At 46.9% G+C, this 16,734-nt stretch overlaps 1 long non-coding RNA gene across 2 annotated transcripts in view; it reads right to left on the bottom strand.

Annotated features, from left to right (window-relative positions):
• LOC144824691 (uncharacterized) overlaps positions 1-16,734 on the bottom strand; it is a 164,537-nt gene that overhangs the window by 22,322 nt on the left and 125,481 nt on the right. The window contains exon 3 of one of the 2 annotated variants that reach the window (XR_013609062.1): positions 12,987-13,379. The exons of the other annotated variant lie outside the window; for it this stretch is intronic. This is a non-coding gene — a long non-coding RNA (uncharacterized LOC144824691). The remainder of the gene's footprint in view (positions 1-12,986; positions 13,380-16,734) is intronic. 2 annotated transcript variants of the gene reach the window in all.

Below are 16,734 nucleotides of genomic sequence, written 5' to 3' on the forward strand. Positions count from 1 at the left end.
ATCTCATAGAAGAACAGAGAAAGAAATCAGAAAGTCAGAATTAAGTAGAGAATCCTCTGAAAGAGCCCAAGAAAGGGAATTGATCGAAGTAGGTGAACGAGTTAAAGCCGAACAGTCAGACAGACAGAGAAATGCCCTCATTAAGGGTATGTATCCTCTTCTTGCCGAGGGCTTGCCAAAAGCAACCCCGGAAGCACCATGTAATTTTCCGCCGCCATTAGTTCCGATTAAGCTACGTCACAAACCGACCGCAGCTGATATTTTTCTCTCGTCCTATTTGGACGACACATTCCCAGAATATGCGAATCCTGCTCCGCCAGCTCCAGTAAATAATGTAATTCCTGTTCTTCCAGCCACCGGGGCACCTGTTACAGCACCTGTTACGGTACCCCCGGTCCAGCCCATAGTACAAGTTCCCGCTACATCGGTCACTCTGCCAGCACGAAGAGTATCAGTCGACGATTCCAGTTTAGGGGCCGCGGGGGGAGGTCCTCCGGGTACCCCGCCGCCACACAAACGTGTAACGTTAGTCGAGTTACATGAACGTGCATTACAGCGTACGCCCAAATATCAGTCCGTTGCAGATATCAGACGAGCTCTTACCGAATGCCGTTATGATCCAGTCCCAGGCGATGATAATATGGTTATATATTCATTGCGTGTAAGACGGGTGACCGAGTATTTGGACACCCTACCGAATATGAAAGAAGATCTAGACAGAATGTATCGTTTCATCCGTACAGGGGATGATCCAGAAAGTATTGGCGAAATCATGTCTCTAAGGAAAGCTGAGACCCAGCTCATGCTATTAAAGTTTCTAATTAATTGTTTAATAAGGGAACAAGATTGTCCGACTAAAGATCCGACCGAAATGAAAGTTCTGACAAGGTGGAGTGATAATATAGCCGAGGGTAGACACAAGACCCTCAGTAGTATAGAGAGTATGTACAGGAAAATTCGCAAGGAAATAATAAGGTTACACGTGCAACGCAAAGAAGCACTAGTAAGCGAGAAGGAAAACGACTCTTCTACTGAAGAGGTAGACGACGAGAATACCGCCAGAATAGCGTATGTAGGTAAATCTAGATTTCCAGACCGACATTTACGCCTAGAACACAAGAAAGTTTTTCATCTTCCAGCACCATAACAAGGTTCTCTAGAACAAGTATTTCAAGCTACCGATCATATTCTGAAATCACGAATCGGTTATAGTGAACTTAGTACTATGCATGAACAAGAACTAGCCCGATCAGCAGTCCGATGGATTACTGATTCTACCACTTTTCCAGACGAAATAGTGGCACAAATGTTTCTGAAACTGCCCCCAGCCGAGCAGCGACTGGTGGGTATGTATATGATCCAGCACCTCATTACACTGTATGAGGGACAACATTCTGATCCAGGTCCGTTACATGATGTTCTGAACGAGTTACTCCAGTATAAATGGAAGGGTTTAGGTACCGATTTAATTAGTGTCATTCTAGAACAGCGCCACAAATATAGAACATTTCTGAACCCGCATTTTGTTCACGTCTCGCCTCCAGAAAGTAAACCATTTTACATAGATAGACAGAATCCGTTACGAGAAGTACACCCAGTTAGGACACCGGATGGTGAAATGCAACGAGTATTTGTTTACACCCCTATCACAAAGATGGAACTCTTAGAGATGAAGAAATTAATTCCCTGTCACGACAAAGATCCAGCAGGGTTCCATCGAGAATTAAAAGACATGCTCCGAATGGGAGAATACACTTATCCAGATATTATTAAAATGCTAAAGGTCCTGTTGCCCGCAGGGGTATACGAGAAACTCAAGGAAAAAGAATGGGAGGTGGGAGAGAAAAAGATAGATTGGACAGCTCTAGAAGCTGAAGATAAAATACGAGTACCAGGTACCGGTCTTGGGGAGAAATGTAAAGAATTGCCAGAGTTATTGATTCAGGTTTTGCCAAGGTTATTAGCCACGAAAAAGGAAGATTGGGATGCAATCTCAGCATGCAAACAGAAACAGGATGAAGATACTAGTGATTTTTATTCTAGATTCGAGAAATGTTTTAGTATCAACAGTGGTCTCAGGACGAGTAGCGAGTCATACCCTCATCTTTTTGTTACTAAACTAGTCGAGAATTCAAGTCCACAAGTTAAAAATCGAGTTTTGAAAGTCGAAAGTACTTGGCAAGCTAGTACCCCGTCCCAGATGTTACAGATGCTCCAGTATCACCAGAACAGAATCAGGGAAGAGCAAGAACACGAAAGGAGACGTATGAAAGACACGAAAATGAAAGTACTAGTTGCACAATCTGTTCCACAAGACAGTCAGAAGAGGGGTCCGAATCAAGCCAGTCATCCTGCAGCTCCCGTTAAAGGGACATGCAACTATTGTAAACAGCCAGGTCATTTCATAAACGAATGTGCAGTTCTGAAACACAACATAGCCACTGGTAAAACTAAAGAAAGACCACGTCCGCCTAGACAAGAGCAAGTTTCACAGACTTCTCAGTCACCACAGAATGCACAACAGACAGTTCCAGCACCGCAGCCTATAGCTGCAACACAGCATGTTACACAGCAGATGTACCAGTATGCCCAGTCAGAGTATCCAGATTATCAACCGTATTCATGAAACAGCCTAGAGAGGGAGGTAGGCTTGCCTCTCATCGAGATACCAGTAGATCAAGAGGGTCCCTATGTTCATAGTCAAGTATTAGGGAAAGACAGAAAGTTTTTGATTGATACAGGGGCAAGTAGGACTACTATCAGTCATGACGAGGTTCCAGGGGCTCCGCTCTCAGGCTCTAGAAATGTTTCCCTTGGATTTTCAGGAAAGCCTACTGTAAACAAGATATCAAAGCCAGTTACTCTAGAAGTTGGTCCATTGTCCCGAACTACTGATTTATTACTTACGAAATCATGTCCAGAAAATCTGTTAGGTATTAGGACATTGAAAGAATTAGGTGCAGTTATTTGCTGTTCCCCAGAAGGAATACGTATGTTTTTGCGTGACTTTAAAGGTCACTATGTATTACGAGATTTTGATCCAAGATTGTCCAATGTACCGCAGCATTTATGGGCGCAAGGTCCAACTGATGTAGGTTTCATGCAAATCACACCCCATCGTGTGATTCTCAAGCAAGGTATAGTCTTGCCACGAATTAGACAGTACAGATTGCCACCTGAGGCTGTAGCAGCCTTATCCAAAATTATTGACGAGCTTATTGCTCAAGGAGTGGTTGTAGAAACTGACTCCAATGTATGTAATTCTCCTATCATTCCAGTCATGAAACGCACTGATCCAAATGCACCCCCAGTATATCGATTAGTGATTGACCTTCGAGAACTTAATAAATGTATCATACCCCAGTATCCAGTAGTCCCAGATATTTCATCCCTATTGACAGCTATTGATTCTGAAGCTATATTTTTTACAGTAATAGACCTCAAGAATGCATTTTTCAGTGTTCCAATTCATCCAGACAGCCAGTACCTTTTCGGTTTTTGTTTAAATGGAAGGAGCTATAAATTCACACGAGCTCCTCAAGGTTTCACAGAAAGTCTTAGCATTTACAGTCAAGCACTTAAACGACAACTAGACAATATTCACATGCCAACTGACACTGCCCTGCTCCAGTATGTCGAGGATCTACTGATCACAGCCCGTTCTGAGCGAGCTTGCGAGGGAGCGTCACTTACAGTTCTGTATTTCCTAGCCGAGATGGGGCACAAGGTGTCCTCTTCGAAGCTTCAGTTCTGTGTCCAGCAAGTGATCTACTTAGGCCACTTACTGTCCAAGTGGGGTAGGCAGTTGACACCAGACCGTATCCAGTTGATAGCGAGTCTTCCACAGCCCAAGACACAGAAGGAGGTACGTGCTTTTATCGGCCTTACTTCTTATTGCAGACAATGGATTCCTCAGTATGCATTTCTAGCAAAGCCACTGATACAGTTAACGACACAGGAGGCAGCCGTATCGACTGTCCTCCCTTGGACATCTGAACATACACTTAGTTTTAATGAATTAAAGAAAGCCTTATGCCAAGCACCTGTTCTAGCTACACCGAACTACAGTAAGCCTTTTACACTTTTTGTCACAGAACGTGATGGTACTGCATTATCTGTTCTCACACAAGATCAAGCAGGACAGTACAAGCCCTGTGCTTATTTTTCAAGCACGTTAGATCCAGTAGCCCAGGCTCTGCCTGCGTGCCTCAAGTCAGTTGCAGCCACAGCACTAGCTATCAGACAAAGTGATTCCATAGTATTAGGACATTCCCTGACAGTACAAGTTCCACACTCCGTGGAAGTTCTTTTAAACCGAACACAGACTCAGCACTTGACCATTGCACGATTAACAGGTTATGAACTGACACTGTTCCAGCCACTCATAGAAATCAGACGCTGCAACGTTTTAAATCCTGCTACACTGTTACCGTCAGTTACTTCAAATCCTGCCACACATGACTGTGTGGAAGTCATTAACACTATGACTAAGCCAAGACAAGACCTGACAGACATTGCTTTACCTAATCCCGACCTGACACTTTATGTGGATGGTTCATGTATGAGAACTAGTACAGGAGAACTAGTAGCCGCGTATGCAGTGACTACTGACACTGAAGTTATTGAAACGCACCGTATTGACACCCTGTCTGCTCAAGCAGCAGAGCTAGTTGCTCTGACCCAAGCCTGCATACGTGCCAAGAACCTGAAAGTAAACATATATACAGATTCACGTTACGCATTCGGAGTTGTACACGACTTCGGAGTGCTCTGGCAGGAGAGAGGTTTCATGACTTCTCATGGAACCAAGATTCAGCATGGTCCCCTCATTCAAGCTCTGTTAGATGCAATACATTTACCGACAGCTATCGCTATCATGAAGTGCAAAGCACATACTAAAGTTACTGACATTATTTCCCAAGGTAACGATCTAGCAGATCGAACAGCCAAGCTTACAGCTCAGACACCAGACATTCCAGTTAACAAGACACAGACATCCACTCCAGAACAGACTACTTGTATGACAGTTAAGGACCCTACACAAGATGTCATAGACATACAGTTACATGCTACTCCTGAAGAAATCAAGAAATGGTCCGAACAAGGAGGGGTCCAGACAGATCAGGGATGGGTGACGAAGGGAAAAGCCACATGGTTTCTCCCCGACTCTATGGTTCAAGTCATTATTAATACCGCACATAGTCCAGCACATCTAGGAGAGAAAGCTATGTTAGACAGTATCCAGAACCTTTGGTTCAACAAGCACTTACGAGCTGCAGCCAAGCAGAAAGTCCGTACTTGTATGATATGTTGTCAATTCAATCCAGGTAAAAGTGTCCCGGTGGAACAAGGTGGATTCCAGCCTCCTGACCACCCTTTTGAAGTCCTCCAGATGGATTATATTCAGATGGAGCGATGTCGAGGTTTCAAGTATGTCCTCGTAGTTGTATGCGCTTTGTCCAGGTGGACAGAAGCATATCCAGTTCCAGATTACACAGCAGCGACCACTGCCAAGCAGTTGGTTCGTGAATTCTTCCCCCGTTATGGACTCCCTAGGGTTGTGTATTCTGATAACGGCCAGCCATTCTCATCTGAGCTTATGAAGCATGTTTCCCTTTTGTTAGGGTACCAGTGGAAGTTCCATTGTGTGCGCCATCCTGAAGCAGCCGGTCTCATAGAGAGACATAATCAGACCCTGAAAATCCGTATTGCTAAGACATGTAAAGAGAAAGGTGTAGACTGGCTAGTAGCCCTGCCAGTTGCTTTATTCTTCATGCGCATGGTCGCACATTCCAGATCAGGTCTGTCCCCTTATGAGGTCGTATTCGGCCGCCCCCCAAATATGTGGGGTACACCTAGACCCCGCAGTATTACAGATGTTTCCAGTAATATGTTGACAGATTACCTAGCTTCCTTGATGTCTGCCCTACACTCTTGTCGTTCACAGGTTGCCGCTGCATTTCCAGACAATACTGAAGTAAAACCGCATGAGGTCCTTCCTGGGGATTTGGTTTTAATACGGAACTTTGATCGTTCAAGTCCGCTGGAGCCTCGCTGGAAAGAACCGAAACTAGTCCTTCTGACCACCCGTACGGCCGTGAAGTTGGAGGGCCGTAAGGGTTGGGTCCATCTGTCTCATGTCAAGAAATTTCACGGACTCAGAAACAAGACTTTTAATGACATTTCTACAGACATTTCCATTTCAAAGGACTACCTGAAACCAGACTCTAAATCAGACATTCATTCAAATCCAGAACTAAAAATTCCTCTGTTAGAGAGAACTCCGCAGCAGGAGTATAAATTAAAACTCCGGTCTAGTAAAATAAGTCAGCCAGTTTAATTGTCTAAGTCCCCCTCGGGTGAAACGGTTAGACAGGTATCTGACATGTATGAGATAGACCCCCATAGTGAGAGAGTTAGTCAAAACTCTATCCGATGTATCGTTTTTCTAAGTTTTCTATTGTTTCTAAGTTTGATGGTTACCTGCACAAGTTATGCATTTCATTTATGTTTTCCAATTCCGCATGTAAATAAGTTTTCTAATGCTACAGTAGAGCACACATTTAGTGATCTGCCTCCTCACGAGTTATCCTATCGTCTTGCTATGCGCAATAACACGTTCATTAGAATGTTACATTATTCACACCAGACCAGCAATGCTACTAATTGTTGGGTGTGTGGTCGACTCCCCCCTTTCCAGACACCGAAGGGAGTTCTGCCACTCTTTCCTTATCCGTTTTCACATAATGGGTCGTGTGGAGCATGGTCCATGTTAACGTCATCTTCAAATGATATGTCCCTTCTGAATAGAACATGTTTTCCAGACAAGCAAGGTCTCTCCCATAGAATAGGGTTAGATCTAGAAAATGAAGTTTATAATTTAGGTAATTATTCTTCGAATTTTATGGTCCTGAATGTTCAGTCTGATACTACTCCAGACTTACCTGCTATTTCAGTACTACCAGTCAAAGGCGAATTATGTGTCAGAAATAATGGTTCCGCACATGTAGGACATAGTGATTGTACTACTACTGTCGAGTATAGTGACAGTGGGAAATCTATTTTCAAAGCTTCACGTCATTCTTATTTTGTTTGTGGTCAGACCGCATATGTTCGTCTGCCCCTCGATTGGGATGGAACATGTTATATTGCCTTCCTACTGCCACCAGTTTTTCTAGCCCCATCTGATTATCATAGAAACACACATCTAGTACACGTCAGACATAGAAGGGAGATTGAGTCCCCAATTGTCGATCAAACTGAAACTGCTCTAGAACAGTATACAGATTTCAATAAAGGTTTTTTCTTCTTTATAGGCCCTATCCAGAATAGTAAGTTAATACGTAGGTTAACCAGAACCCTTGAAGCAGTAGTGAATGAGACTACTTCTGCTCTAGGTAACTTAACCGAAGAGCAATCTGCTATGAGATTTGTCGTGCTCCAAAATCGTCTCGTTCTTGACGTCATACTGGCCGATAGAGGAGGAGCATGTAGAGTCATCGGATCTAGTTGCTGCATTTTCATTCCTAATAATGCGCCGTCTGTTTATTCAGCTATAACCAGACTTCATAAAATTGCCCATCAGTTACACCAGAATCCAGGCACCTGGACATGGTCCGGTTGGCTATGGAGTATCATATCTGCCTGGGGATGGAAAGTATTGTCATTTCTAGGTATTGCAGTAATGATCATATTCAGTTGCTGCCTCTGTATACAATGTGGCCCTGCGATTTGCGGCATTTGTGCTACCTCTTGTATTCCTAGTCCTAAGTCCCGTTCCAAGACAATTCGAGACGAGCAAATGATGCTGTATGAAATGATAGATGGTATCATGAATATAGATGTTTTCTGATGGAAACGTAGGGCACAAGGAGGGAATGTGGAAAAGTAAATTTTGCCATGTTGTATGTGCCTACGTGTTCCCCCTGTTATGTCATATGTGCATGATCGATATGCATGTATTCCCCTTCTGATCGATTAAAGACGCAATTACAGTTGTGTCCATCTCTAGTATGCCAGTTTCCAGTCTTCGTGAATACAACGAATATCAGGCCTATGTAAAGCTACGTTGCCACGTTTCACAGTGTGCACGTTAATTCACTGAAAAGTCCCCGTTTCTAGGCCTCAAAAGGGCCCGGACTCAGATTCAGCTCCTGTTTCCTGAACCCTCTCCGAGGAGCAATACAGCCCCCACCTGTATCCCTGACCCTTAGCTTACTTCATGCCTCGCAGTGCCCGGCTCGGCCTGGCTCTGCCTCTCAGTCTGCCAAGAGTATGTTATGATTCTAGTTATCAGTCCAGCCCTCCTTCTCTGCATTCCTAAGCCACTGAATCGCATCAATAGTTTCCGTCATGGTCTAGCCTTTATGTCTCCATGTAAGAGAAATACTGTATTAATATTCATAGAATATTCCTCGCACACACACTACATATAGGATTATGCATGCACCAGTCTTAATGTCTGTTAGCCTTTGCCCTGATAACTTTTGGATTCTATCAACATGTTCCCTAAACACTAGATACTAGATAGGCTTTAGGTACATGTCGCCCTGACACTCCAGACTTTTCGTCTCCTCTTCTAGCACAGAAGTCATAGCCCCCAGTCCTCCTGGTAACACGTCATTGCCAGTTTGTGCGCACCACTAGGTTAGAGGTCCCAGCTGCTCAGGTAGCCCCCTCCATGTTTCCGCCCCTTTTATGACATATTCTGTTACGTTTACATCACATGTCTATGTATACGCCCTGTACACGCCTTCTTGTTACATCATTTCTGCCCTTATCTTTCGCGACTGCTACAAACTCCGCCTACTGCTACGCCTATTGTATTGAATGCCATGAAAATGTTTTAACTATATATACTTGTGCATTGTTATTAAAAGTTACCATTCCTTTGTCCCTGCCCCAGGCAGCTGCCATCCCATCCCCGTACAGGCTGTCCTGTTCCAGTCCTTTATGCTTAATTAAAGCCTGTCAACTCTAGCTACCTCGTATCTTGACTCTTATTTATTGAGCTATCTATTTGTATGAGTATCCTGAAAAATAGTACCGGTAATTAATTATTTATTTACCACAGTGGCACCTGATAACGACTCTTCTCCCCCCGTCTCTCTGCAAGGCGATGGTTCAACTTAATTACTAGATCGATGAAAGCTGCACAATCAAGTGGGGGGTCTACCACCTGTGAGACTATGTCCTTCAGATCCTCGGACAATCCCTGGTAAAATAAAGAGGTCCTCTTATCCTCGGGCCAATGTGTCTCCGACACCAGACGATTAAAGGTAGAGATGCATGTTAACAGGTCCTGACGTCCTTGCCTTAACTTCAATAGTTCTGCGTCACTTGCCTGCATAAAGGCGTGTTTCGCGAACAAACCGCGCATCAACTCTTTAAATGCAGGATAGTTGGTCAACACCGGATCATCCCTATCTACCAGGGGTATAGCCCACTGTGCTGCTGTACCAGCCAAGTATGATATCGTAAACGCCACTTTGGCCGAATCATTGGGGAAAGCAGTTGGTTTGCACATAAAGTGCAGTTGGCACTGATTCATAAAAGTGCCAAATTTGGCGCTATCCCCTGCGAACCTCTCTGGCGGTGCCAATGGTACAGGAACAGGAGTGTTCACAGTAACCGCTACCGGTACCCCACCACCAGCTCCCTGCCCCTGCCCACTAGGGTTTTGAAAAGTGGCTGGATGTATCACCTGAGCCTGAGGAGTCCTAAGCTGCACCTTTTCCCTACTGAGTAGTGCCCCAACCTCTTGCTTCATGGCCACATTCTCTTGTCGCAGGTCGTGAATCTGACTTTGGAGGGCAGACAAAGCACCCATGACATCTTGTAAAGTGGGGGATGTACCGGCCGTAGCCCCCACATCCTCATCCATCGTCGCTCAGGCAGTGCAATTATTACGTGGGCTCGTTATTCTGTTGGCTCCTGCCCAGCTATGCCCATGCACTGCAGGAGCGACGATAATCCCGTTCCTCTGAACCTACCACTCCGTGGCCCACACCATAGATATTACCATGGGCCAACAGACTGGCAAGGGACAGGGGGCGGGAATAAGGGAAGGACAGACAAGGGATCTTAGGTCTTCTCTCCAAGGGGGGGGTCCTTCTGCCTGGACCACGTTACTCCACGTACTGTACCACAGGGAACTGGATGAATCACCGTCTGCCACACAAAACAATAGATGTCAGAAATCTTATAACATTAGCCCTCTTTCTCTTCTCATGCCCCCACACACCACCCCAATACACTCCTCCTTACCCACAAATGCTGTGGTAATCGCCGGGTGGAGTGCTCCGTCCAGGAGTAAATGCTAAGTCCGGCAGGCAGGGGACAAAACCAGGGGAAGGAAGGGCTTAGCGGCAGGGAACACGCATCAGGAAACTTGGGACAAATGGGGAAGAGGAAGGGGAGGAAAAAGTCGTGAAAACGACTAAAAAAACCTCCGTTTACCAGTCCGCTTAGATTCCTCCTCGCGTACCGCAAAAAGGGGACCAGAACAGGTCAAAACAGGGGGAAAAAGCACTGCACAACACAGGCTTCGTTGTGCGCTGGCCAGGAACCCGGAAACGCCCAAATCAGCACTCCGCCTCCGCACAACGATGTGGATGGGATGCACAAGGGGGCGGAAGTGCGGGGCAGCGTCAGAACAAACAACACCAGGAATCACGGGGTAATCCAGCCGGACCACCGATTCCTGCAAGAAGCGCCGGAGCCCCAGCCACTCCTTGATCCCAGCTGGGATAAAATGACTCCACAAACACAAGGTAAACCACAAACACAAAACGACAAAGACGAACTGACACACAAATAAACCCAGGAAAAAACACTAAAGTAAGCGTCCAGGGGAATCCAGTGGGGAAGGGGATACCAAGAGTCAAAACAAGAAGGGAAAATATCACGAGCCCGTGAATAACTGCAAATTTCCCAAAGTACTAATACAGCACCCAGCAAGAACCAGGAACCACAATTCTAGATAACGAGCACCGGGAGCAGGGAAGGACAGCCTTTTATCCCCACCTAGCATATCACATGGGCTCCTCGTACATGGCAAGAGAAAGAGGACTATAGAGGACAGGATCCTCGGGCAATATGCATTCTGATGAGGCCACCATTTATTACATCTTAGCGCTGGTCTACAAGGTGAAACAAGGATAAGGAAGTGATTTGGGGGAGAGATCTGTGCATGCAAGGGAATGGAGAGAAAAAGCGACTGTCCCACAGAAAAGTATGTTATACCAAACAATTGAGCAAAGAAGCAAGATGTATTGACTCTGGAGGGTGGGGGGCAAACGACAAGATGTCCTCTGTCTGTCCACTGCAGGGGCTGACAGACAACCCGGGGGAGCCGCTGCCTGCAGCTCGCGCTCTGATGAACTTTAATGAGAGTTTCAAACTCTGAGTAAAGTTGGGAGCGGTCCAGTGGCATGTGGGCTCCAGGGGCGTCACCTGGCTTGGAAAGGGTTAACCTCCCTCCGTGGCAACTTTAGTCTAAATTCCCTTGAATTGGCGGCAGTGACAGATAAGAGGAGGCGGCGAATGTAGATTAGATCATGTGGCGAGCACGCACAGCGGTGACAGAGGGCGGTGGGGGCAGTGAGCTGACTCCGCCGACAGAGCCGTGTCTGACACTCTCTGCCCATCGCGTGCCACCCTTCTGTCACCCAGCCCCTGCTCGTCTCCTGCCCCGCACCAGTCCCTCCCCCGCCACCCTTTACCCTTCTCCGGGCACCACACTCATGCCTTGCCACCACGAGTCCACCTACTGCCATGGCCAGTCCGACTCCTCCTTTCAGCAATTTGCTGCAAATCAGCGGCAGCCTCGGATGATTATGCAATAGACATTTACCACCAGCACGGCGTAAAGCGCACAACATAGGGTGTTCACATAAGCGCGGCCATCGCCAGTCAGCGGGTAAGAGGCCCGCCTCCCCTTCTCTGGCCCCGCCCATCAGACCCGCCTTTTCCGGTCAAGTGGTGAGGAGAGTCCCGCCCGCGGCATGCCGGGAAGCCAAGGACCGAGCCGGTAAGAGCTTGCAGGCTGTTTGAACGGGGGGGGGGGGGGTGCACCTGCGCGCGCGTGCGTGTGTGTGTGTGTGTGTTTATGAGTGAGTGTGGCTGTTGTGTGCGTGTGTGTGTGCGCACGTGCGTGTGTGTGTGTTTGCGCACTTCAGGGAATCTGAGGCAGGAGATAGGCATGGAGCCGGCCTCGACGTGCGTGTCCACAGATCCCAATCGCCGTGCGTGCCCGACCCCTGTCTCAGATTCACAGGAGGCGGACAACATTAGTTGTCGAGCTGGAGGCAATGCTTCGCATTGCTTTCTCCAGCTCGACCTAAAAACCAGCAGTACCTGGGGGAGGGCATCATGGCCATGGCAGGTGCCATTCAAGACCTATTTGACACTCTACAACATAATGAAATTGCCGGGGACAGGGCTGCCCAACGTGCCAACGCACAACTGCACAATTATACAAAGGCGGTAAACCGCCTCTGCACCACCACCAGCAACTTCACCCGTCGTAGCATTAAAATGCAGCTGCAAATGACACACTGCTGCAAATACATTGCGAGAGGGCTGGAACAGGTCACAAATGCAGTGGAACAAATGCATATTGCAAACTCTGGTGGCAGCACACTCATGGTCTCTGGGGAGAGTGAAGAGACCTCCAGTAGAAGTAGCAATATTCCTACATTGCCTGATGCACTACGACGCAGTGGCAGACAAGGTGCAGTACCTAGGCACACAACGGAGGGCACTCAGGCTGAACACGGACCTGCACCAATCCCTCACTGGAGGAGGTGAACTAAACATTTACACTTTTGTGGCAAGGGCTGAAGCAACCCACCAAAACAGATATTGCATAATATTGATGAGTACCTTCACTGTGTACAAAACATGTGCTGCGTACTGCAAAAAATATAGTTTTTGAAGTGTGAATAAACACATCACATTTAACAAAAAGCATTTTGGCTCATCACCTTAATTTCTTTCCTAAAAGTAGTTTTGTGTGATCTCTGTCCATCTCTGACGTCCAGCAGCTGCCCCGACTCCTGCTGCTGCCCTGCCAGGGGGAGGTGGGCAATCATCATCCGATGTGTCTGTGTCACTCACATCAATTGTGGTGCCTTTCCTCATAGCCATGTTATGGAGCATTGCGCAGCTTGTCACGATTTTACAGCATGTCTCAGGGCTGTATTGCAGTGCCCCTCCACTTTTATGTAGGCATCTGAACCGGCTCTTTAGTAATCCAAAGGTACGTTTTATGACGCTGCGTGTTTATCTGTGTGCCCTGTTGTACCTCCTCTCCCTTGCATTTGCTGGATCCAGATACGGGGTTAGAATGACGTCTCGCACTGCATAGGCACTATCACCTGCAGGGATACAAATAATAGGTAAGTTAATGTTCCACCCCCAAAAGATGTAGTGGATGTATGTATGTGTGCCATTGATTTACCTAGCAAGTATCCCTCTTCAAACTCTTCAGCACTCAGACGTCTGTGTATCCCACTATGTCTAAAGATGAAAGAGTTGTGTGTGCTGCCAGGGTATTTTGATACAATGTCATTGATAATGTACTTAGCAATGCACACAATCTGTACATTCAGGGAATGGTAGCATTTGCGGTTCCTGAACACATATTCTGTTGCTGCTGGGGGTGGGAGGGCCACATGGGTCCCATCAATGCAGCCAATGACATGGGGGAAACGAGTAATTTGGAAAAAAAGTCAAGTTTGGTTTGCTGTAATGCCTGTTGGGTGCTGGGGAAGTATATAGGATGTGCTAGCCCCTGCAACATTGCATCCAGAAAGGCATGGAAAAAGCGAGATAGTGCATTTTGTGACACCCCGCCAACCTCTACCATGACTCCTTGAAAACTCCCCGAGGCCAGGAGGTGGAGTGAGCACAGGACCTGCACATGGGTGGGAATTGTTTGTGTCCTGCGCGTTGGGTGTTCCAAAAAGGGGTTCAGCTCCTCAAACAGGTCCAAGATGGTCTGTGGGTGCAGCCTATACTTCTCATGGATGTCCTCTTCAGTCTGCTGGAACAGCGTGATGCGCAGCCTGAAAATACGTTCCTGTCTCAAACTCCTCTGTGCAAGGGCACGGATAAGCAGCCTCCTGGCTATCACATATAGTGCTGCCATTGTGGAAGTTTCAGTTGCATTGTGTGCTGCTTTTTATACCTTGCACCTGGCTACCACCTGCATGCACTTGGTGGTAATTGTGATTTCTTAATTTGCGATTTTCGCGAATTCGCAATTTGAAATTTTTTGTTACATTTCATTGCGATTTCTTATTTTGCAAAATCCTGTTTGCGACTTTCGCAAACAGATCAAATCGTAAACTGAGAAATCGCAAGGATATTCACAGATTTCATGTTATCGCAACGTAAGAAATCGCTATTTCTGCGATTTCTTATTTTGCGATGCGATTGTGCCCCATACATCTGAAATAGCTCATTTTTATTCACAAACGCTGATTTTTGCGATTCACAGTGTTTGTGACTAAAAATTCGGTTGATACATATGCCCCCTGGTTACTTATCAGTCACCTGCTTCACTACTTCTTATATGTGTAGGCACACATAAATTATTCTCTAACCCTGGCTCTCCTGCAGTTTATGCCACATATCCATTAGTGTATTGATACAGAGAATATTTAAAAAAAACATTCTCTACAGTCCCATGTCTATTTTAAATGCCAGTCTATGCCCCTTTTATTAATACTATGTATTAAATATACATTTGAAAGACTGAAAGGTCACTTGCAGCAAGGCAAGTTAGTTATTTAGCTTACATCTCAATTACCAACTGGTGACAGCACAGTCCTCCAATATCCCACTTCTGACACAATTTTGATGGGGAAATACTGGCACCCTCCCAGGAGCAAATGAATGAAACTCACCAGACATAGCAGGTTTGCTCAGAAACAGAGTGAAATTTAATTATTAGTACCAAAAGCATGCATCATTGCTAATTAGCAAGAAAGAAGTCAGATCCGCCACCTTGGGGGCTCTCAGACTGCTTCCTCCCAGAGTGACAATTTTCTAGGTGTTATATACAGTATGAAATGCCATAACAGCGGAACTAGAATAAGGAACCAAGCCAAATATGGCTAACATGGATGTGCACTTGTCTGCACCATGCAAATTATAAACAGCCTAATATGGACAGACCAGAAAGGCTGTCTCTGCACTGTGTAAGCAACTTGCACAACCAGAATAAGAAATATCATGTAGTCAGGACAAGCAAGGTAACCTATAGGTGGTTACAAAATAGCTTGTTGAAGCTTGTCCAATCAATGTCAGATAGGAAGCCCTTTTGAGCTCCAGGCCTCATGTTAATGTGATCTATCTAAGCATGATATCGTCTGTCTAGTGAAGAGAACAGACGACTGTGCGGAGACTTTGTGAGCCCAGGAGATTGCTGGATGCGAGAAAATATGCACCAGCCGAAAAGAAAATGACCCCGATTAGTGATTTTGGAGGAATACAAGACTGAGACAATTTGTTTTTGTTCACCAACTCTGGGACTCCTCAGACTCAGACCAACACTAAAGAGTGGGGTCATCCAAGATGGAGGCCTGTGCCTACGAGATCTTCGCAGTTCTACCGATTCAAAACCCATTATAATCTGCCCTAGTTTCACCCATCCTGCTTAAGAGGCCTGGGTGCCGTTCGCAGCGGTTAGAGTACCTGACAGCAGCCGACCACACCGGAGGGGAGAGAGGAAATGAGCGGGACTCCCAGGACCAGGAGTCTCCGCTGCCGCCGACATCACTGCGCTCCTCCCCCAGCCACTGCCTTATCACCGCTCACGGCCCCCGCGCTGCGGGAGCCACTCGCAGCGGTTAGTGTGCCTGACAGCAGCCGACCACACCGGAGGGGAGAAGGGGAACGAGTGGGACTCCCAGGACCAGGAGTCTCCGCTGCCACCGACATCACTGCGCTCCTCCCCCAGCCACTGCCTTATCGCCGGCTCGCAGCGGTTAGTGTGCCTGACAGCAGCCGACCACACAGGAGGGGAGAGAGGAAACGAGCGGGACTCCCAGGACCAGGAGTCTCCGCTGCCACCGACATCACTGCGCTCCTCCCCCTGACGTCACACAGCTCTAATAGGCGTGGACTTGCCCCGCTGCGCGGGAAGCGCGCCGGGCGAAGCCCGGGCCAAGGGCGGGCCCGTTTGAGCCCGTTCGAGACCTGAGAAGGCTGGGCTAGGCCTATCCTCCGACATCTATCTTAAAACGCTGACTGCCCAACTATCTACGGTAAGATCTAATAACTGGTCGCAAGATTCACAAAGAGGGGTCAGCATCCCCCGCCATGGCTAACAGTGTGGCGAAGAAAGGGCCCAAAAGGGGGGGACCAGGGGAACTCTGGACTATTTTATCATTAGAGCCTCGAACGTTATCGAAAAAGAAATCGAGGTAACTGAACGACGGCTGTCACTTGGTTTGGGAGCTCCCAGGACCCCACTGGAGAATGGACAACTGCGGGACACTCTTTCCCCGGAGGCCCTAAACATAATTATTAATGACCTTCCCCCACTGGACAGAAACACCCTATTTGGGACTGAGAAGCCCGCCCAAGAATCAAGCACACCGTACCGGTCAGTCTGTGCAACAACTAGATCTAAGTCGGCCTTATGCAAATCAAGAATTGAATCCCTGAAAGACAAACAAGGCCAAAAAACCAAGAGGAGGACAGGCCAGAGACAAAAGGGAAAAA

Source organism: Lissotriton helveticus, chromosome 3_1, assembly GCF_964261635.1.
Source record: "Lissotriton helveticus chromosome 3_1, aLisHel1.1, whole genome shotgun sequence".
NCBI classification, from domain to species: Eukaryota; Metazoa; Chordata; class Amphibia; order Caudata; family Salamandridae; genus Lissotriton; species Lissotriton helveticus.